The sequence below is a fragment of the Pan paniscus genome, chromosome 9, assembly GCF_029289425.2.
Source record: "Pan paniscus chromosome 9, NHGRI_mPanPan1-v2.0_pri, whole genome shotgun sequence".
NCBI classification, from domain to species: domain Eukaryota; kingdom Metazoa; phylum Chordata; class Mammalia; order Primates; family Hominidae; genus Pan; species Pan paniscus.
The window spans coordinates 130,969,546-130,992,892 of NC_073258.2; the positions used below are offsets into that span (position 1 = coordinate 130,969,546).

Consider the following 23,347-nt stretch of genomic DNA (forward strand, 5'->3'; position numbering starts at 1 on the left):
GGATTATATAGTATGTACTCTTTTTTTCTGGCTTCTTTCATGGACATAATTACTCTGAGATTCATCCATGCTGTTGAGCGTAAGGATTTTTGTTCTTTTTATTGCTGAATACTATTCCACTGCATGGATGTAACACAATCTGTTTATCATTTAATTGTTGATAGACTTGAGTTGTTTGCAGTTGGGCTATTACGAATAAAGCCGCTATGCACATTTGTGTACAAGATTTGTGTGGACAAACCAGCAGATGTTCTTAATTATTTCTGTTTCTATACCATTTATGTGTTATACTCTTAATATGGCTTATTATACTGCAGTGATTCCATAAAAAAGTCACTACTCTATTCACCAGTATAATACTTTACATACAAGTGATCAGTAAGTAGTTTACAGATTTTGCTCACCCATGGGCCTAATGAGACTTGACAGAAAAGGCTGAGCCTTGTCTATATTCTATAACTGCCTAAAAGAGTACATACACTGGTATGCAACAAGATCATAAGAAAAAAATTAAAAATTAAAAAAATAAATAAAAGTGTGCATTGAAAAATTGCTGAATAAATGTTCTTGATTTACGGTGCTTATTTTTGGGATAAGCGTATTATTCTTTTATGTTCAATCACATTATTATTAAAAGCTTAATTGCAAATGATAAACAAAACATATAAATTAGTATTTTAAGAGTGTAACATACACAACATACAAATGTTTTGCAGGAAACCTGTTAAAACAATTGATTTAGGAATGGAAGAACCACAGCTCAACGTAGAAACTTCATGTTAAACTTACATGGAAAATGTATACGTGTACTCAAACTAGTGAAAATTACAACTCACCCACCCCACCAAAAGTTATTAAGACGTTTCTCACTATTAAGACTCTTTTTTACTTTACAAATATAGCAGTACCTCATATTTTATATTTTGCTCTAAACTTGTCACTCTTATCAATCTAAGTAAAGGTATTTTCCCATGATATGAGCCAAGTTTTTAGATTAGATTCACATGAGAACTAGTAATTGGGAACATGCTTTTTCTTTTTCTGAACACTACTGAAAGTGTTTTGTGATCTTTATTTCACACTAGTTTACTTCCCTTAAGTGTTTTTTAAGTTTTCAAGGAGAATTTCAAATGGACTACTTTATCTGAGTTTTAAAAAGATAATTTTAGGCCTGGAACAATGGCTCATGCATATAATCCCAGCACTTTGGGAGGCCAAGGCAGGAAGCTCATTTGAGCCTAGGAGTTCAAGACCAGCCTGGGCAACACAGAGAGAACTTGTCTCTACTAAAAATGAAAAAAAAAAAAAAAAATTAGCTAAGTGTGGTGCTGTGCACCTGTAGTCCTGGCTACACAGGAGGCTGAGGCAGGAGGATCACTTGAGCCTGGGAGGTTGAGACTACAGTGAGCTGTGATTTCACCACTGCACTCCAGCCGGGATGACAGCAAGATCTTGTATCAAAAAAAAAAAAAAAAAGACCATTTGGCTGGGCGTGGTGGCTCACACCTATAATCCCAGCACTTTGGGAGGCCAAGGTAGGTGGATCACCTGAGGTCAGGAGTTTGAGACCAGCCTGGCCAACATGACGAAACTCCATCTCTACTTAAAAAAAAAAGAAAAGAAAAGAAAGAAATTAGCTGGGTATGGTGGTGCACGCCGTCATCTCAGCTACTTGGGAGGTTGAGGCAGGAGAATCGGTTGAACCTGGGAGGCGGAGGTTGCCGTGGGCCAAGACTGCACCATTGCACTCCAGCCTGGGCAACAAAAGCGAAATTCCATCTCAAAACAAACAAACAAACAAACAAAAAAACCATTTTATAACTAGTTGTTTTTCAATGAAACAAAGATTCTAATCATTTTACTCTATGAATAAGCCCTTTCTAGTTCAGAGATTTGAAAAAGTAATGGAGAGTTATCAATAAATCAATTAAATCAGAAACATTAAATGATTAGAATTTCCTCTCGTTAGTAGTCACCAAGTCATGCTGATTGTTACTTTCTACATCAAGAGAAAATAATATACATTGCGTAACTCCCACCAAGTGTCACTATCTCACTCTGGACTCACAAGCTCTGGTAAAAGGATTTTTTAAATCCAGTTATAGGCCGGGCACGGTAACTCACACCTGTAATCCCAGTACTTTGTGGGGCCGAGATGGGTGGATCTCTTGAGGCCAGGAGTTTGAGACCAGCCTGGCCAACACAGCAAAACCCCGTCTCTACTAAAAATACAAAAATTAGCTGGGTGTGGTGGTGCATGCCTGTAACCCCAGCTACTACTCAGGCGCCTGAGGCACAAGAATTGCTTGAACCTGGGGGGCAGAAGTTGCAGTGAGCTGAGATCACGCCACTGCCCTCCAGCCTGGGTGACAGAGAGAGACTCTTTCTTAAAAAAATAAAAATAAAAATAAAAATAAATCCAGTGTTAAATGAGGAGACAGAGAATCAAATTAAATTGTCCATTTCCCTATAACTAAGTTAACAAAACCATGATTTACACAAAGGTCTATATGACCAAAAAAAAAAAAAAAAATCTTCAATTCCCAGTTATTTCTCCCCACCCCATTATGTTGTCGTTTATAATAATTTAACCCATTTATGCCAGAGGTTGCAATTATTTGAATTTTTGCAATCAGACCTTAGCGATGACCTTGAGCAGGACAGCAATAACTCCCACATGCTTAGTGTTCCAATAATGGAACGGTAGGCAAAACAGGTTAATCAGAGTACTTAAGGGATATCTGCTATTCACATCATATTATTTTATCTAGAAAGAAAGACTGAATAGAGGGCCTATCTATCTTATTCATCCATTTGGCTCCTTACATGAGCAAGTAAAATTCAAGTTAGTTTTAGTCAACTAGCATTTAAAGAGCTCCTTATTTTCCCTAAAGACTTTTTAAGTGTCCACACCAAGTACTCAAGAGTTCAACTGCATATACGCTTTAAAATATGTATACAAGTGGAAGCAACATCAGCCCCGAGAACTGAGTAGCTGTACTGTGTGACGTCGTGATCTAGGCACTTCTTGGACAGCAATGTCTCACCTGCCAATGAAAAACTCCTGCGCAAGAAGATCAAGAAGCAGAAACTCAAACTGCGGCACCAGAACCTAAAGTTGCAGGGGCCTCAAATCTGACCCTGTCAGAAACTCAAAATGGAGATGTGTCTGAAGAAACAATGAGAGGTAGAAGGGTTAAAAAATCAAAACATTCTATGAATGTGGGCTTATCAGAAGCTCAAAATGGAGACATGTCTCAAGAAGCAGTGGAAAATATAAAACCTAAAAAATCTCCCCAGAAATCCACCGTATTAACCAATGGAGAAGCAGCAATGCAGTCTCCCAATTCAGAATCAAAAGAGAAAAATGGTGAATGATGCTGGGACTGATACAAAAAAAGCAAAAACTGAAAACAAAGAGGAATCTGAGAAGAAAGTGCCGAGGCTCCTAAAGAAACAGAAAATAACGTAGAGAAGCCAGATAATGATGAAGATGACAGTGAGGTGCCCAGCCTGCCCCTGGGACTCACAGGAGCATTTGAGGATACTTCATTTGCTTCTCTACATAATATTGTCAATGAAAACTCTGAAGTTAAAAAAAAAAATGGGTTTTACCAACATGACTGAAATTCAGCATGAAAGTATCAGACCACTTCTGGAAGGCAGGGATCTTCTAGCAGCTGCAAAAACAGGCAGTGGTAAAACCCTGGCTTTTCTCAAACCTGCAGTAGAACTCATTGTTAAAATTCATGCCCAGGAATGCATCCGGAGTCCTTGTTCTCTCACCTACTAGACAATTAGCCATGCAAATTTTTGGTGTTCTTAAGGAGCTAATGACTCACCACGTGCATACCTACGGGTTGATAATGGGTGGCAGTAACAGATCTGCTGAAGCACAGAAACTTGCTAATGGGATCAACATCACTGTGGCCACACCAGGCCGTCTGCTGTATCATATGCAGAATATCCCAGGGTTTATGTATAAAAACCTGCAGTGTCTGGTTATTGATGAAGCTGATCGTATCTTGGATGTTGGGTATGAAGAGGAATTAAAGCAGATTATTAAACTTTTGCCAACATGTAGACAGACTATGCTCTTTTCTGCCACCCAAACTCGAAAAGTTTTGAAGGCCTGGCAAGGATTTCTCTGAAAAAAGGAGCCATTGTATGTTAGTGTTGATGATGATAAAGCTAATACAACAGTGGATGGTCTTGAGCAGGGATATGTTGTTTGTCCTTCTGAAAAGAGATTCCTTCTGCTCTTTACATTCCTTAAGAAGAACCGAAAGAAGCTCGTGGTCTTCTTTTCATCTTGTATGTCCGTGAAATACCACTATGAGTTGCTGAACTACATTGATTTGCCCGTCTTGGCCATTCATGGAAAGCAAAAGCAAAATAAACGTACGACCACATTCTTCCAGTTCTGCAACACAGATTTGGGAACACATTGTGTATGGATGTGGTGGCAAGAGGACTGGACATTCCTTAAGTCAACTGGATTGTTCACTATGACCATCCGGATGACCCTAAGGAATATATTCATCGTGTAGGTAGAACAGCCAGAGGCCTAAATGGGAGAAGACATGCCTTGCCAATTTTGGGCCCAGAATAATTGGGTTTTCTTCTACTTGAAACAATCCAAGGTTCCATTAAGTGAATTTGACTTTTCCTGGTCTAAAATTTCTGACATTCAGTCTCAGCTTGAGAAATTGATTGAAAAGAACTACTTTCTTCGTAAGTCAGCCCAGGAAGCATATAAGTCATACATATGAGGTTATGATTCCCATTCTCTGAAACAGATCTTTAATGTAAATAACTTAAATTTGCCTCAAGTTGCTCTGCCATTTGATTTCAAAGTGCCTGCCTTTGTTGATCTGAATGTCAATGGCAATGAAGGCAAGCAGAAAAAGCGAGGAGGTGGTGGTGGATTTGACTACCAGAAAACCAAGAAAGTTGAGAAGTCCAAAATCTTTAAACACATTAGCAAGAAATCATCCGACAGCAGGCAGCTCTCTCATTGAAGACATGCCTTTCTTTCATCTTGAATAACTGTCCTAAAATGAATTTTTTCCCCTTGATTTAATAAGATTTTTGTAGCCTTTAGAATTTAAACTTATCTAACAAGAGTATAAATTGACTTGGGTTGCAAGCACTGAGCACTGTAACTTCTATCAAGTCTCTTTTTATTTTTGGGATATAAAACAGGCTCTAATTTTCTTGGTTGCCCAAGAGCAGAGCAAGAATATTAGGTCTTTCTTGTGATTATATAATATTTTAATTTTAAATATCCCTCCCTCATACACACAAATGTATGTTACTGTTTTAATATAATTAAATTTTTGTACCTTTTAAAAAAATATGTACACAAGTACTGTGGCTTTTGCCAACTTACCTCTGCACAAGCAGTTAACTTTATATATGTCTTGGTATGGGGTTGAATTGGGTTCTCTAAAAAGATACGTTGAGGTCCTAAACCCCAGTGCCTCAGAATGGGACCTTATTTGGAAATGGAGTCCTTATAGAGGTAATCAAGTTCAAGGGAGATCATTAAGGTGTCCTCGTATAAAGGGGACATTTATAGACAGACATGCACATAGGGAGGATGCCCCATGAAGACAAGCCAAGGCACTACCAGAAGCAAAGAGACGTGGAACAAGAGATGCTTCCCTCATGGCCCTCAGGAGGAACCAACCCTACCTATGCCTGATTTCGAACTTCAAGGCTCCACAACTATGAGACAAAAATTTCTGTTAACAGCCACCTACTTCGTCATAGTTTGTTACGGCACCCTAGCAAACTAATACATGTTGCTTTTTAATAAACTAAATGTTTTGACTAAAAGTCACAGATTGTCAGAAGAGATAAAAGCATTCTCAAATATATGTTTTTTATAAGAAACACACTTTAAATAAAAAAAGACAGATATGGAAGAACATACATCATGCAAACAGTACGTACAAGAAAGCTGGAGTTGGCTTACTTTAATATCAGATAAAGCAGACTTAAGACAAAGTATTATCAAAGATAGAGGTGAGTAATAAAAAATGTATATGCTTCAAAATAAAACACTGACAAAATTAAAGGGAAAGATAATTCCACAATAATAATTGACGATTTTTTTTTTGAGATAGGGTCTTACTCTGTTGCCTAGATTAGAGTGCAGAGGCACAATCACAACACACACAGCCTGGACCTCCCGGATTCAAGCAATCCTCCCACCTTAGCTTCCTGAATAGCTGGGACTACAGGCGTGCACCACCTCACCCAGATGATTTTTGTATTTTCTTGTAGAGACAGGGTTTCATTATGTTGCCCAGGCTGGTCTCAAACTCCTGGGGCTCAACGAATCCACCCACCTTAGCTTCCCAAAGTGCTGAGATTACAGGTGTGAGCCACCGTGCCTGGCCTAAAGTTGAAGTTTTTTTTTTTTTTTTTTAAAGACTGAGTCTCGCTCTGTCACCCAGGCTGGAGTGCAGTGGCATGATCTTGGCTCACTGCAACCTTCAACTCCTGGGTTCAAGCGATTCTCCTGTTTCAGTCTCCCAAGTGGCTGGGACTACAGGTACGTGCCACCACGCCTGGCCACTTTTTGTATTTTTAGTAGAGACAGAGTTTCACCATGTTGGCCAGGCTGGTCTCGAACTCCTAACCTCAGGTTATCTGCTTGCCTCAGCCTCCCAAAGTGCTAGGATTACAGGCGTGAGCCACCACGCCCAGCAATAGTTGAAGATTTTAATATCACCTCTCTGCAATTATAGAACTGAACCACACAGACACAGACACAGACACAGACACAGACACAGACACAGACACAGACACACACACACACACACACAAAACCATCAGTAAAGATAAAAGATCTGCAGCTTGGGAAACATGGTGAAACCCATCTCTACAAAAAATACAAAAATTAGCCACACATAGTGGCATGCACCTGTAGTGCCAGCTACTTGGGAGGCAGAGGTGAGAGGATTTATTAACCCTGGGAGGTGGAGGTTACAGTGAGCCAAGATCGATCCACTGCACTCCAGCCTGGGTAACAGAGTGAGACCCTGTCTCAAAACATTAAAAAAAAACCGTAAAGGGCAATCATCGTCACCAAACTGACATTTATAGTATAGAATATACATTATTGTCAAGTGCAAAGTGGTATGTTCACCAAGAAAGATCATATGCTGGGCCATAAGACAAATCTTAATAAATTTTAAAGGAATGAATGCACAGAGTATGTTCTTTCACCAAAACAGAAAAAAATAAGTAATAAAATATCAAGAAAGTCCTAAATATCTGGAAATTAAACAATGCACTTCTAAATAATAACCCATGGGCTGGTCAAATAAGGAATCAACAAAGGAAACTGGAATATATTTTTAACTGTAATTCAGCTAGGCATAGTGGCACGCACCTGTAATCCCAGCTACTTGGGAGGCTGGGGCAGGAGAATCACTTGAACCCAGGAGGCAGAGGTCGCAGTGAGCCGAGACCGTGCCATTGCACTCCAGCCTGGGTGACAGAGCGAGACTTCGTCTCGGGGGAAAAAAAAAAAAAAAGATGGTCTCTAAATATCAATGACTTACCACCTCATACCCATGTGAATGTCTAATGTAATAGTAAAAAAAAAAACAAAATAACAAGTCTTGGCAAGGATGTGGAGAAATTAAAATCCTTGTGCACGGTTGGTGGGAATGTAAAATGGCGTAGCCACTATAGAAAACAGTATAGTGGGGCTCCTCAAAAAATAAAAAATAGAAATTACCATATGATCCAGCAATTCCATTTCTGGGTAGATACCCAAAAGAAGTGAAAGCAAGGACACACCAGTATTTGTACATTAATATTCAAAGCAGTATTATTCACAACAGCCAAAAGGTAGAAGCAACCCAAATGTCCACAAGAGATGAATGAATTAATGAGATGTGGCATAAATACACAATGGAATATTATTCAGCCTTAAAAAGGAAGGAAATTCAGATATATGCTGCAACACAAACAAACCTTGAAGACATTTTGTGAGTGAAATAAACCAATAATTAAGGAACAAATACCATATGATTCCGATTACACGATGTACTTAGAGGACACTCAAATTCAGAGACAGAAAAGTAGAAGGGTGGTTGCCTGGGGATGTGGGGAGAGAGAGATGGGGAGTTACTACTTAACGAGCACAGAGTTACACTTCTGAAAGATGAAGAGAGTTCTGAAAGATGGGTGGTGGTGATGGTTGTATAATAATGTAAATGTACTTAATGCCACTGAACTGTACCCTTAAAAATGGTTATGATGGCAAATTTTATGTTACGTGTATTTCACCACACACACACACACAAATCAATGGTCTATGTGTCTACCTTAGCTAGAAAAAGAGCAAAGAAAACCCAAAATAAATAGACAAAACAAAGCACAGACATAAATTAAACAGAGAAGCCATAGGAAAAATTAAAGCCAAAACTTGGTTCTCTGAAAAAAATAAGCAAAATTGATAAATCTTTAGCTAGACCAATTAAGAAAAAAAAGAGGAAAAAAGTGAAGGCGGGGTAGCAGAAGGGAAACCTGTGAAAGAGATAGATACACAGAATAACCAGCATAGTAGGAGTTACTTCAGAAACCAAGGGTACAAGGTATTTCAAGGAGTGGTGATTGACAGTGTCAAATGCTGCTGACTGGTCAAATAAGATAGAAACCAAAGTCTATTTGATTTAGCCACAGAGGAATCACTGATGACCTCATAATAGCATATAAGAAAAAAGTAGAATTAGAAGCAAGATTGCCATAGAAAAAGAAAGAATATACAGACATGAGGAAGTGAAAACTGTGAGTAAAGATAATTCATCATAAAGCAGCTAGGTTCTAAAAATAGAGCAAGGGGGTTAGCTGGACAGAAGTAAGGGGTCAGGCGAGGATACTGATTTTTTACAGAATGGACAAGCTAGAAAATGTTTTTTTCCCTTGTTACTCTCTCAGATTTTTTTTTTATTAAAGTAAAATATAAACAGAATGTTTTGATTTTTGTTGGAAAAGACACAGAAAAGAGGGAAAGGTTAAAGATACAGGAAACGGGTGATAACAGATGGTATAAGGTCCCTAGGTAGGTAGAAGGAAATGGGATTCAGAGGATGAGTGAAAGGATTGGCCTTAAACAGGCAGAGGCCCAGGCTGGGGAGATGGGGAGAGGAAAGAAAGAGTACAGCTATAGTTAAGTTTATTGGTGGCGTGGTGAGAAGTAGCTAGAGTTCTTGTCTGGCTTTGGCTTTACTCCTCTTTCAAGTTTTAAGAGGTAGACTCCTGAGAGAAAAGATGATGAAGTAGAATTTTTAAGAAAATGAAACATGAAAAATAACACGTGGAGGCCGGGTATGCTGGCTCATGCCTTTAATCCCACCACTTTGGGAGGCCAAGGCAAGCAGATCACGTGAGCGTTCAAGACCAGCCTGGGCAACATGGTAAGATCACGTAGATGCGGACATCTACAAAAAATATAATAATCCGCTGCGTGTGGTGGTGTGCATCTGTGGTCCCAGCTACTTGGGAGGCTGAGTTGGGAAGATGGCTTGAGCCTAGGAGGCAGAGACTTCAGGGAGCAGAGACTGTGCCATTGCACTCCAGCCTGGGCAATTGAGCCAGATTCCGTCTCAAATAAATAAATACATGTGGAGAAAAAAGTAGAAGGATGTATGATAAGAGGCACTGAAGACCCAACTGCTTTGAACCATTTTATATTAAAAGTAGTAACAATAGGCAAGGTGCAGTGGCTCATGCCTATGATTTCAGCACTGTGAGAGGCTGAGTTGGGCAGGCTGCTTGAGCCCAGGAGTTTGAGACCAGCCAATGCAACATGGCAAAACCCCATCTCTAGTACAAAAATTAGATGGGAGTGGTGGAGTGCACCTGTAGTCCCAGTCACTCAGGAGGCTAAGGTGGGAGGATCTCTTGAACCCGGTGAGCCCAGGAGATCGAGGCCATAATGAGCCACGATCACACCACTGCACTCCAGCCTAGGCGACAGAGGGAGACCCTGTCTCAAAAAAAAAAAAAGTAATAATAATCATTAGTTTATAGTTAATACTTACATAGTACCCAATATGTGCCAAGTATTGTTCTAAGTACCCTTTACATATTATGTAACTTAATTTTCACATAAACTTTTGTGACAGCTATCACCAGGTATCTTCATTTACCAGTGATGAAAAGGCAGCATAGACAAGTTAAGGAACTAGCCACACAACAGGTAACAGAGTCAAGAGTTGAACCCAGCTAGCATGCTAATTGGTGCTCCTTACACTATGCTATACTGCCTCTCAAAGTGAAGTTAGGTAAAACTAGTGGCGGAAAGTAGAAAGAAGGAAAAAACAATACCAAGTGGACACAAAGACAAAGAGAAGCACCGATTCCTGTAAATAAAAATAATTCTCTTGGAAGAATGGGTTAGTTTTATACAGCATGTGAAGTGCACCAAAGACAAAAGAAACCGTCCTGATTCAGTAATGGAAAGCCACAAAAAGGAAATGAGCAGTGGGAAGGTCCAAAGCAGAAAGTAAGAAGAGCAAAGAGCCAAAGAAAAAGTAAAACCCAGGAAAAATGTAAAAAGGAGAAAAAGCTGTAAGTAGAAGAAACACATACACACAACAGTAAACACCACCAGTAAAAAAGTGAAATGAGGGCTGGGCGTGATGGCTCACGCCTGTAATCCCAACGCTTTGGGAGGCTGAGGCGGGTGATCACCTGAGGTCAGGAGTTCGAGATCAGCCTGCCTGACATGGTGAAACTCCGTCTCTACTTAAAAATTACAAAAACCTGCTGGGTGTGGTGGTGCGCGCCTGTAATCCCAGCTACTCGGGAGGCTGAGGCAGGAGAATCTCTTGAACCCGTAAAGTGCAGGTTGCAGGGAGCCAAGATCACACCATTGCGCTCCAGCCTGGGGGACCAGAGTGAAACTCCATCACACATACCCACACATACGCAAAAGTGAAATTAAAGCAAAATAAGTAAATCTAAGTCCCTGAAAAACTTATTCTTTATTTTCTTATCAAAGAGCACAATTATTTAATAAAATACACTATTGGATATGCTTATCTGCCAAGAATAGGCAAGGATCAGATACCTAACAGGTTAAGATTGGAATAAAAGAAAATAATTTTTAAAAGGAATCATCTAAAGTTGTTTCAGAAGCTAGAGGGTAGTAGTTCCACAAAAACTAGATTCCAGAGACTCACAGTCTTAGTTACACGTTGCCAAGATGTTTGTAGTTATGCTGAGTGCGTAAAAAACTATCAAAACCAAATCAATAGCAAATCACTTCAGCATTAAAAAATACATACCAAGGCCGGGCACAGTGGCTCACACGTTTAATCCCGGCACTTTAGGAGGCCGAGGTGGGTGAATCACCTGAGATTGGGAGTTCAAGACCAGCCTGACCAACATGGAGAAACCCAGTCTCTACTAAAAATACAAACTTAGCTGGGCGTGGTGGCGCATGCCTGTAATCCCAGCTACTCGGGAGGCTGAGGCAGGAGAATTGCTTGAAGCTGGGAGGTGGAGGTTGTGGTGAGCCAAGATGGCGCCATTGCACTCCAGCCTGGGCAACAAGAGCGAAACTCCATCTCAAAAAAACCAAAACCAAAACAAAAAAACCCAAAAAAACACCCCCCAAAAATATCATTTAATACCTGTAGAAGGATAGCAATATCCTGAAGTAAAAGAATATCAAAATTGTAAAAAGGCCAGGTATCAAACATCTGTAATTTTGAGTTTTTTTTTTAAAGCTATATAAGGAAAGTATTAAAAGGGAAGAATATTCAACGTGGAGACAAAGAAGGATGTTATTCTCTAATTAATAAGCTTCAGCCACCCATTTCACTCTTGCAAGACAGAGTTATCAACGTGAAATAACATGATAATACAAGTCAGTGATTTACTCCAGGGTAAGTTATGTAAAACTGTGCCAGCCAATATCAACATTGTAACTAATAATATTAGTGAAAAAATTAATTTAACACTCAATGTGGCCTTCAAGCATAATACAAATCTAATGTATTTTTTTAATTTTTAAAGGCACACATACAATCACTATTTTAAATCCTATGGCTTGGAATATTTCTAGCTCATTGCTTAAAATGGGGTGAAGTATTTCTACTATAAAGAACAAAGAAAAACTAATGTAACTTTTAGCTTAACAGGAGATAAATTTTAAACAATTATTCTGAAGTACCAAGGACTATCCGTTACAGTTGTGAATGTGGTAGCACTTAAAAAGCAAAAACACCCCATAACGCTTATATAGAGTGTATTCAACAGGGGTTACAAAATGTCAGGAAACCACAGGCAGAAATTTGATACATGAAATATTTATAAGAGTATTAAAAAATCATATTGGAAGAAGCTTAATTAGAAGCCTCCTAAGTAATGAGGGAACCCTCTTTACAACAGTCTTTAATGCTTGACCATTTTCAGTGATAAAAGACTAGGAAGAGTTAATAAATTTTTCGGAAGATCATTGTACACAGACATGGAGGATACAGCATGTTACTGGTTTTTACACAGCTGCCATTACTGCTTTATAATAAGAATATACATATATTTTTTTCTTTTTTTTAAAAAAATGGATTTTTCCAGTGCTCTATATATTCAGAGAAACTTCTCTAGAAACAAACTATAGAAATGATCCCTGAAAGTACAGTCCTAAGAATATATTTTTAGTCAGTAACATTTTATTTTGAAAACTTTTAGATACAGCAAAATTTAAAGAATTTTATACCAAGCTGCAAAGGAGGAAGTCAAACTGTTGCTGTTTGCTGATGATACAAACTTATACCTAGAAAACCCTCAAGATTCATTTGAAAAGCTCCTAGATCTGATAAATGAATTCAGTGAAGTTTCAGGATACAAAATTAATGTACACAAATCAGTAGCACTGCTATACACCAATGATGACCAAGCCGAGAATCAAATCAAGAACGCAATCCCTTTTACAACAGCTGCCAAAGAAAAATTAAAATACTTAGGAATATACCTAACCAAGGAGGTGAAAGATCTCTACAAGGAAGACTAGAAAACACTGTTCAAACAAATCATCAATGACACAAACAAATGGAAACACATCCCATGCTCATGGATGGGTAGAATCAATATGGTGACAATGACCTTACTGCCAAATGCAATCTACAGATTTAATGCAATTCACATCAAAATACCATCATCATTCTATAGCACTAGAAAACACAATTCTAAAATTCATATGGAACCAAAAAAGAGCCCACATAGTCAAAGCGAGACTAAGCAAAAAGAACAAATCTGGAGGAACCACATTACCTGACTTCAAACTACACTACAAGGCTATAGTCACCAAAACAGCATGGTACTGGTATAAAAACAGGCATGTAGACCGATGGAACAGAATAGAGAACCCCAAAATAAAGCCAAATACTTACAGCCAACTGGTCTTTGACAAAGCAAACAAAAACATAAAGTGGAGAAAGGACACCCTATTCAACAAACAGTGCTGGGATAATTGGCAAGCCACATGTAGAAGAATGAAACTGGATCTTCATCTTTCATCTTACACAAAAATCAACACAAGGTGGATCAAAGACTTAAATCTTAAGGCCTGAAACCATAAAAATTCTGGAAGATAACATCAGAAAAACTCTTCTAGACATTAGCTTAGGCAAAGAATTCATGACCAAAAAACCAAAAGCGAATGCAACAAAAATAAATGGGACCTAATTAAACTAAAAAGCTTCTACATAGCAAAAGAAATAATCAGCAGAGTAAAGAGACAACTCAAAGTGGTAGAAAATTTTTGCAAAGTATGCATCCAACAAAGGACTAACATCCAGAATCTACAAGGAATACAAACAAACCAGCAAAAACAAACGCACAAACAAAAACCACCAATCCTATCAAAAAATGGGTTAAAAAAAACATAGACAATTCTCAAATGATATAAAAACAGCCAACAAACACATGAAAAAATGTTTAACATCCCTAATTATCAGGGAAATGCAAATTAAAACCACAATTAGATACTACCTTACTCCTGTAAGAATGGCTATAATTTAAAAATTAAAAATAATAAATATTGGCATGACTGTGGTGAAAAGGGAACACTTTTACACTGCTGGTGGAAATGTAAACTAGTACAACCACTGTGAAAAACAGTATGGAGATTCCTTTAAGAACTAAAAGTAGGCTGGGCACGATGGCTCACGCTTGTAATCCCAGCACTCTGGGAAGCTGAGGTGGGCGGATCACCTGAGGTCGGGAGTTCGAGACCAGCCTGACCAACATGGAGAAAACCCATCTCTCCTAAAAATACAAAATTAGCTGGGCGTGGTGGTGCATGCCTGTAATCCCAGCTACTTGGGAGGCTGAGGCAGGAGAATGGCTTGAACCCAGGAGGCAGAGGTTGCAGTGAGCCGAGATTGCGCCACTGCACTCCAACCTGGGCAACAAGAGCTAAACTCCACTCAAAAAAAAAAAGAACTAAAAGTAGAACTACCATTTGATCCTGCAATCCCACTACTGGGTATCTACCCAAAAGAAAATAAGTCATTATGTGAAAAAGACACATGTACACACACTTACAGCAGCACAATTCACAATTGCAAAAATATAGAACCAACCTAAACGCCCATCAAACAACGAGCAGATAAAGAAAACGTGGTATATTTACACCATGAAAACTGAATGAAATAGTGGCTTTTGCAGCAACTTGGATGGAGTTGTAAGCCATTATTCTAAGTGAAGTAACTCAGGAATGGAAAACCAAATATCGTATGTTCTCACTTATAAGTGGGAGCTAAGCTACAAGGACGCAAAAGCATATAAAGGATATAATGGATTTTGGGGACTTGGAGGGAAGGGTGCAAGTGGGGTGAGGGATAAAAGACTACACATTGGGTACAGCGTACACTGCTCAGGTGACGGGTGCACCAAAATGTCAGAAATCACCACTAAAGAACTTATCCATATAGCCAAAAACCACCTGCACCCCCAAAACTATCAACATTCAAAAAAAAAAAAAAATCAAAGAACAAGCAAAAAAAAAAAAAAAAAATTATAGTTGAATACCTGAATAGCCATACCTAAAGCCCACCATTAACATTCTACTGTAGCCCGGGTGTGATGGCTAACGCCTGTAATCCCAGCACTTTGGGAGGCCAAGGTGGGCAGATCACAACTTAAGGAGACCGAGACCATCCTGGCTAACACGGTGAAACCCCGTCTCTACTAAAAATACAAAAAAATTAGCCAGGCATGGTGGCAGGCACCTGTAGTACCAGCTGCTTGGGAGGCTGAGGCAGGAGAATGGCGTGAACCCAGGGGACGAAGCTTGCAGTGAGCTGAGATTGTGCCACTGCACTCCAGCCTGGGCAACACAGCAAGACTCTGTCTCAAAAAAAAAAAAAATTCTACTGTTATTGTTTTATCACATACCTATCCATCCATCAATCCATCTTGATTTTTACTCTACTGTTAAAATGCCTTTTAAAGTAGTATCTAAATGCAGTTTCTGAAGCAAGGGGTCAGAAACTCCCGCACCTATTAGAAAGGAAAATGATATACAATCATGCGTGGCATGTGTCCCTCAATGATAGACCACAAATACCACAACCGTCCCATATTATAATACCATATTATTATTATTTTTGAGACAAGAGTCTCGTTCTGTCGCTCAGGCTGGAGGGCAGTGGTGCAATCTGGGCTCACTGCTGGAGGAATCACATTACCTGACTTCAAACTATATTACAAGGCTATAGTTACCAAAACAGCATGGTACTGGTGTAACCTCCCAGGTTCAAGCAATTCTCCTGTCTCAGCCTCCCAAGTAGCTGTGACTACAGGTGCATGCCACCACACTTGGCTAATTTTTGTATTTTTAGTAGAGACAGGGTTTCACTATATTGGTCAGGCTCGTCTCGAGCTCCTGACCTTAGGTGATCCACCCGCCTCAGCCTCCCAAAGTGCTGGGATTACAGGCATGAGCCACCGTGCGCAACCCTGTAATACCATATTTTTACTGCACCTTTTCTAGGTTTAGATATGCTTAGATATACATATACTTTCCACTGCATTACAAAAGCCTACAGCATTCAGTACAGTAACATGCTGTACAGATATGTGGCCTAGGAGCAACAGGCTATACCATATAACCTAGATTTAGAGTAGGCCATACCATCAAGTTTTGTCTAAGTACACTTTATGATGTTCATACAATGACACAATCGCCTAACGACGCATTTCTCAGAACATATCCCCGTTGCAATCTCTGAGGTTGTTACAGCATCAGTCATGTAGTTCCCTATTCATGGTGACTGAAAATTTATTCAATTTTTATGACTTGTTACATTTAGTTGTGAGGTGGAGCAAAGCAGCTAAGTGCTAACTCTAAACAGCCTTGAATTTGAAACCTGGGTCGGCCACTTATTGTGATACTCAATGCAAGTCATTTAATGCTTTTAGATATCAGTTTCCTTACTGCAAAATAAGATACTAGTAGCAATGTCAAAGTGTTAATGTGAGATTTAAAGAAGATAATATATAAAATGTTTAGCACAGCTGGCATACAGAAAGGGCATAACAAATGTTAGCATTATTATCAACACTGTATTAGTTCATTCAGCCTACACAACAGGTTCTAGCTGCTACATGGCTACACATACCCATGCAACTGTTTATAGTATTCTTTTTCATCACCTTATATGTTCTAAGAACCTTGGGTAGTGTATGTATTTTACTGAGATTAAAGACAGAATGAGGGTGAATGGGTCCAAGTGCAAGCATTCTCCATCTTCCCACTCCACTCCCTAATGGAACTAGATGTTCACTCTGTTATTGAAAGCATGATTGTGGAGTCCTAGTAAGGGAAAAGGAGTCAGGCGGGTGGGAAAAGGGTACAGCAAAAAGAAAAAGCAGATAAGGTAAAAGTCTGCCTTTCTTCATGGTCCAAGACACACAGCCCTCTTGCACAAATAACTCACAAGCTTTCTGCACTCAACTTATCACCAGACTCTCAGCTGACAGAAAAATGCAAGTTAGCTCACTGCAACCTTGGCCTTATCAGTACCGCACATAGCCCTCTCTGCAGCACACAGCAGAAGCATCATCCTATAACATCCCCAGCAAGCCATTGTCTCCTGGCAGTCAGCTTCTCTCTTGCTGATCTGCCCGTTGCACCCTTGCAACCAACCTACTTTCACACTTTCTCTAATAAATCTGCCCTTCTTTACCTACAATTGCCTTGGTAATTCCTTTACCACCTGCAACGCCAGCCTCAGCTAGTGTGACCTATGACAGTGAGGATGAACACAAGAAAACACACTACAGGCACAGTTTTGCTTTTCAGGACTTGGTTGACAAGAGGCTGATAAACTGCCTAATTGTGCTCTGCTTACTTTAGATGAACACTGCTCCCTCTTAAAACTTCATTTGAGATCACATAATTATGATTTTATATCAAATTTGGTCCAACCCAAACAAAATGTGTTATCTCCACTGATTACACATCCAAATGCCTTTTTACCTGTACATAGCATATTTATGCCAGTTTTGTTGTAGATGGAGTCACCTGGGCGCAGTGGCTCACGTCTGTAATTCCAGCACTTTAGGAGGCCAGGATTACACTTCAGGAGGCCGAGGCAGGTGAATCACTTGAGGTCAGGAGCTCGAGACCAGCCTGGACAACATGGTGAAACCCCATCTCTACTAATACAAAAATTAGCTGGGCGTGGTGGTACACGCCTGTAATCCCAGCTACTAGGGAGGCTGAGGCAGGAGAATCGCTTGAACCCAGGGTGCAGAGGTGGATTGCAGTGAGCTGAGACCAAGCCACTGCATTCCAGCCTGGGCAACAGAGGGCGACTGCATCTCAAAAAAAAAAAAAAAAAAAAAGTTAAAAAAGTAGATGGAGTCATAAAACCTCTACCAACTACCTGCCTCTTTAAAGACATGATTTAAGTAAAAGCTACAGTTCTATTTTTATGGAATTTTTATTTAAAAATATGGTATCTAGGCCTACGGCTACAGGCTTACACGTGTAATCTTAGCACTTTGGGAGGCCAAGGCAGCAGGATCACTTGAGCTCAGGAGTTTGAGAGATCAGCCTGGACAACATAATGAGAAATCTATCACTATTTTAAATCACTATTTAAAAAAAAGAGCTGGGCGCAGTGGTGTGTGCCTGTAGTCCCAGCTACTCAAGAGGCTGAGGCAGGAAGATCCCTTGAGCCCAGAAGTTTTGGGCTGTAGTATCCTATGCCGATTGGGTGTCTGCACTAAATTAGGCATCAACATGGTGACCTCCAGGGAGTGAGGGACCACCAGGTTGCCTAATGAGAGAAGTGGCCCAGGTCAGAAACAGAGCAGGTCAAAACTCCCGTGCTTATCAGTAGTAGGATCACATCTGTGAATAGCCACTGCACTCCAGCCTGAGCAACACAATAAATCCCCCGTCTTTAAAAAAAAAAAAAAGTAAGCATGGAATCCACTTCTCTGTTAACTTCTAAAAATTAGTCTTAGTTCTTTCTCTTTGCCAGAGGAAGCAGAATCTAATTTTAAAATTTAAAAGTACTTCTATGTGGCTTCACATAACATAATTTGTCTATTGCTAATTATTCTGAGCTTGATATGAGAATGTAGTAGATACTAAAAGGAGTATGGTAAAGGTAAACAATACTTCATCTTTAAAAACTAATTTTAATGAGGTTTATCCAAATATAGTTTTTTTGTTTGTTTGTTTTGCTTTTGAGATGGAGTCCCGCTTTGTCACCCAGGCTGCAGTGCAATGGCGCAATCTCGGCTCACTGCAACCTCCGCCTCCCCGGTTCAAGCAATTCTCCTGCCTCAGCTTCCCAAGTAGCTGAGACTACAGGCATGTGCCACCATGCCCGGCTAATCCAAGTATAGTTTTAAAACATTATTTTGACTTCTACACTATGTACATACTTTACATATTCAAAAATAAAATCCTAAGTAAAAACTGAAACCTATGAACCATATCAAATTGGTAGCATAACCAGAGAAAAGTATTTCAAGTGACTTTTGAACACAGTACTCATTATACATTCTTCATGCAATATAGTCTAAATACGAAAATAAATGCAAAGAAATCTTAAACTACATGAAGCTTATTGGTATTAGCAATACCAGCACCATAATTTTAAAATGATTTTATGTATACAGTGGGAGAAAGCAAATAAGTTTATTATTTTTTTTTGAGACAGGGTCTCACTGTCAACCAGGCTGAAGTGCAGTGGGGCATGAACATGGCTCACTGCAGCCTCAACCTCCTGGGCTCAAGCGATCCACCTGCTTCAGCCTCCTGAGCAGCTGGGAACACAGGCACACACCACCATGCCTGGCTAATTTTTTTATTTTTTATAGAGATGGGGTCTCATCATGCTGCCCAGGCTGGCCTTGAACTCCTGGGCTCAAGCAATCCTTCCACCTCGGCCTTTCAACGTACTGGGATTACAGGCATGAGCCACTGTGCTTGGCCAGTTTATTAACTGTATTAAAAACCAAGATTTTCATTTAAGACAAGAGACAAATATAGAGTCAAGGAAGAAAAAGTCTGCTTGTTAAATAGGAATTGGAATATCACTCTGAACTCATGATTAAACAAGCAAAAACCTTTTTCTTAGTTCTCTCCTCTCAAAGCACCTAGAAGCAATGATACTGCAGCAGCAACGAATATGCCAAACATCCAGAACTTGGTTTCTATATACGATTTCTCATTAAAAAGAACCAAGACTCCCTGGATAAACAGCTCTTTCCAGAGGTGAGCAAAGAAAGTATAAGATAAACCCTGGAGTAACTTGTGTCAGAAAGCACTCCAAGATTAATGGGGAGCAGGGGTGTCAAGACACACAATAGTCAGCTTGAAATGGTTCCTACTGACCAAATCTGGGACAATTTGGTCATTAAAAAGAAAAACGACTGTAACTGGTTATAAAACAAGGAATAAATTAAAACCCATGAGAGTCTGAAGTGGTATCATTCACCCCTGCCCCAAAAAACATCATTGGGGGTGGCTATTTCTCCAGCTCTTTACTATGAATATTGAAAAGTAAAGAGATTAAATTTAACATTTAATTTGCATTTTGGGGAAGAACAATAGTTTACTTGCACTTAATGAAGGAAATCTCTTCCTTACAGAGAACCTCCAATAACTGATTTAAGCAAAAGTCATCATGGGTGCTAAAAACCACTAAGCAAAAGATTGTCAGAAACTGGGTATTTGCTTAGTGTCCAAGTTTTACCCCAAGATTACATATTAATCACAAACTGGCCAACCACACCTTTACAACAGATCAGTAGTCAGGACTTTAATCAAATGGTTACATTTAGCATCATTAATAGTGTGGGAATCTGACATTATGTGCCTCCTATATTATGCAATAGGAGGTACACAGCATCACCTATTAAATATTCTTGCCAAAGGAAGTTTTACTTTAAGCTAATTAAGCCTTCCTTTACACCTAACTTCCAGTTAATAGGAAATTCAGGGAGAAAGAGGAATAAATGAAATGACATTAGGAGGGCACAAATCCAGAATGTGGGTATATTTTACAAGACAACTGGTTTGGTCAATTAGGTGTCAGAAAAAAAGAAGGGAGGGAATATTCATCCTATTTAATTTCCCCTGCAAAAAGAAGAGGGGATGGATACTCTTCATTTTACAAAAGGACTAAAGACTTAATCACCAAATGCAATCAATGCATGAATCTTGACTGACTACAACTGGGGGCAGAACCCTCAAAGACACTTTGGAACAACTGAGGAATTTTGAAGATGGAGTTGTTAATTTTGATAGGCATTAATAATGATACTGGGGTTAGTAGGAGAATGTCCCTATTTTTAGGAAACACATGCTGAAATATTTGAGGATTACAGTGTTTGCAGCTTACTTTCAAATAATTACACACATACAGAGAAAGACAGGAAACAATATGGCAAAAATGCTAATCACTGAGTTGGTTATTCATTGCATTGATTAGCATTTTTATTCATTGCATGAATAACCGATCACAATTGTATAGAACGAACCTCTATACGACTAAAATTTTTCATAACAAAGTTAATAAAATTGTACTTCTATTGAGAAGTACGGTAGAAAGTACACGAAAGTACATCTATACTGGAATTATATTTGGGTTGAAATCTAAACTATCTTACTAGTTGTGTGCCCTAAGGCAAGTTGTAATTCTTCGTATCACTAAGTTAGTCACTTCTATAAAATTCAAGTAATAATATCTGCATCATTAGGTTGTTCTGAGAATTAAATAATTACAAATGCAAAAATGCCAAGCAGTACTGCACAAAATGAATAATCTGGTTTTCATAATTAATCAGTACATTACTAATAATCCTAAAACACAAAACTAAAGGACTACGTTCATTATATTCACATTCTATGATAAGGGGAAACTACATTAGGTAAAATTATTATTAATCCACTGACAGTCCAAGTGAAGTAATGGGGGAAATGAAGATTTATACAGTATTTTTTAAACCCAAGAATTCCAACTGAACACCTAGAGAAAAGGAAATCAAAATCGTGCAGCTTGCTTCCGGTATCAGCCGATCTCCAAATAAAGCATTAAGAAAATAAGTGGAAGTTATAGAGAATTTCTTCCTGACTTCAAGAGATTATCTACTTACACGCTGAAAAAGAAATTAAGTTTTTGTCTTCATTTTTGTTAAGTTCCAAAAAAAGCACACAATTACGGGGTTTTATTCTAAATTCTGCTTGGATTCATAGAACTCACATGGACGCAATTTCCTTTTAATCAGTTCTAACGTACCTGTCATTTCTCGAGGTAACCCCTTTTTCTGATTAGGCCAGCAATAAAACGACTAGATGCAGAGTGATCCTCAGGAAGGAAAGAAAAAGAGGTGTTTGTGTTTGTGTGTGTGTGTGTGTGTGTGTGTGTGTGTATATATATCTTTTTTTTTTTTTTTAAAGAAGTGCCATCTTTTTCTTTCTGTACCAGAGAAAAAGCAGAAGGGGAAAGGAGGAAAAAAAACAGGTCTGAGCCTCCCGGGTTCGACCAGGTGAGAGGTGGCAACACCTCCGGCCGCTCCGGGTTAGGGTGTTGGGCAAATGGGCGTGCAAAGGACGGGCAGCTCCCTGGAAGGTCGGGGTAACTGCTCCGGGACCGCGGGGCCCAAGGCCGGTCTCCTCCCAGAAGGATTAAATGCCACCGAGGGGATCCCGTGGGGTGTCTCCCGGCGCGGACTAGGGTGACAGACCCGGCTCTCCGCTCCCTTCGGCGCCAGGTGGGGGCCACGCGGTGTCAGCCACGGGCAGCGTGCAGGGGCCGTCCCCCGCGCGACCGGAGCCCGCCCTCCCCTCCCCGTTACCTGCGGGCGGCGGCGCCGGGCCCGGAGGCCTGCTGCTCCTCCTCCTTCTCCCGCCAGGCTGGGGCGGCGAGGCGGCGGCGGCGGCGGCCCGGGGGGAGGGGGCGGAGCGCGCGGCTCGCTGCCTCTCTCCTCCCCCGGGAGGCTCAGGGGCCCCTATCTCGGGCCGCCGCGCCTAGGCCCGTGAGCAGCCTGTGGCTGGGGCATGGCGGCACAGCCCACCGGCGTGCCCGCGAGGTGGGAGTGCGAGGAGGCGGGGAGGGAAGCACCCCCAGCGCTCGGAGGGGCCAGAGGGGAGGAGCGAGGGGGCCCGGGAGTCGCGCGCTGGCGACCGTTGGGGACGGTTGGCCGAGGGCAGGCGGTTGTTTGGGGAGCGCGGCGACGGCTCGCGTGTTCCCAGCGGGGCGGGGTGGGGAAGGGGAAGGGGACTGAGGGGAGGGGAGGGGGAGGTTGGGAGGGAGCCGCCGCCGCGCGCGTGCGGGCCGGCGCCGCCGCCGTTGCCGCTCCGCTCACTCCAGCCTGTTTGGGGGCACTTTGTTTGTGTCCCACAATGCTCTGCGCCGGCGGCCTGGCTGGGGAAGGGGAGGAGAAGGGGGCGGGGCGGAGCGAGCTCGGGGGCGGGGCTCGGGGCGGGGAAGGAAACGTGATGATTGCGCAAGCGCAGAAAATGGGCCGTCTTGGTCGCCGGGACTTGCACTGTTGGTGACTCCGTCTCCTTAGACGGTGGAGCCTGCGTGACCCAGAAAGGCCGTGAGTCTTGACACTGTATTTTTGCATATGTGCGCACATGTGCCGATTTACATTCACATGCCCCATAAGCCCTGTCCCATTTGTCCTTCCTCTAAGCCGTCCTCTTACCCAGTTCCCCTCTCACACCTGAGAAGCATTTCTCCGCAGGAGTCACATTTATAGCATTTTTTTTTTCTTCGAACTAAAAACATTACTCCTATTTTCTCGGGTAGTTTTTGTAGGGAGGTCGAAATAGAAACAC

At 40.7% G+C, this 23,347-nt stretch overlaps 1 protein-coding gene and 2 pseudogenes across 12 annotated transcripts in view; 1 reads left to right on the forward strand and 2 right to left on the reverse strand.

The window, feature by feature from the left end:
• The window catches only part of ZBTB44 (zinc finger and BTB domain containing 44), an 88,064-nt gene extending 65,155 nt beyond the window's left edge, over positions 1 to 22,909 (reverse strand). For 5 of the 12 annotated variants that reach the window (XM_034934071.4, XM_008973282.7, XM_008973283.6 and 2 more), the window contains exon 1: positions 22,360 to 22,909. The gene's annotated coding sequence lies outside the window, so the exon portion shown is untranslated. The other 7 variants (XM_034934073.3, XM_034934072.3, XM_055095111.2 and 4 more) reach the window with 5 other exon arrangements.
• Positions 3,039 to 5,021, forward strand: LOC100993484 (ATP-dependent RNA helicase DDX18-like; annotated as a pseudogene).
• LOC112441334 (small nucleolar RNA U3) lies at positions 12,595 to 12,677 on the reverse strand (annotated as a pseudogene).
• Positions 22,910 to 23,347: the final 438 nt, after the last annotated feature.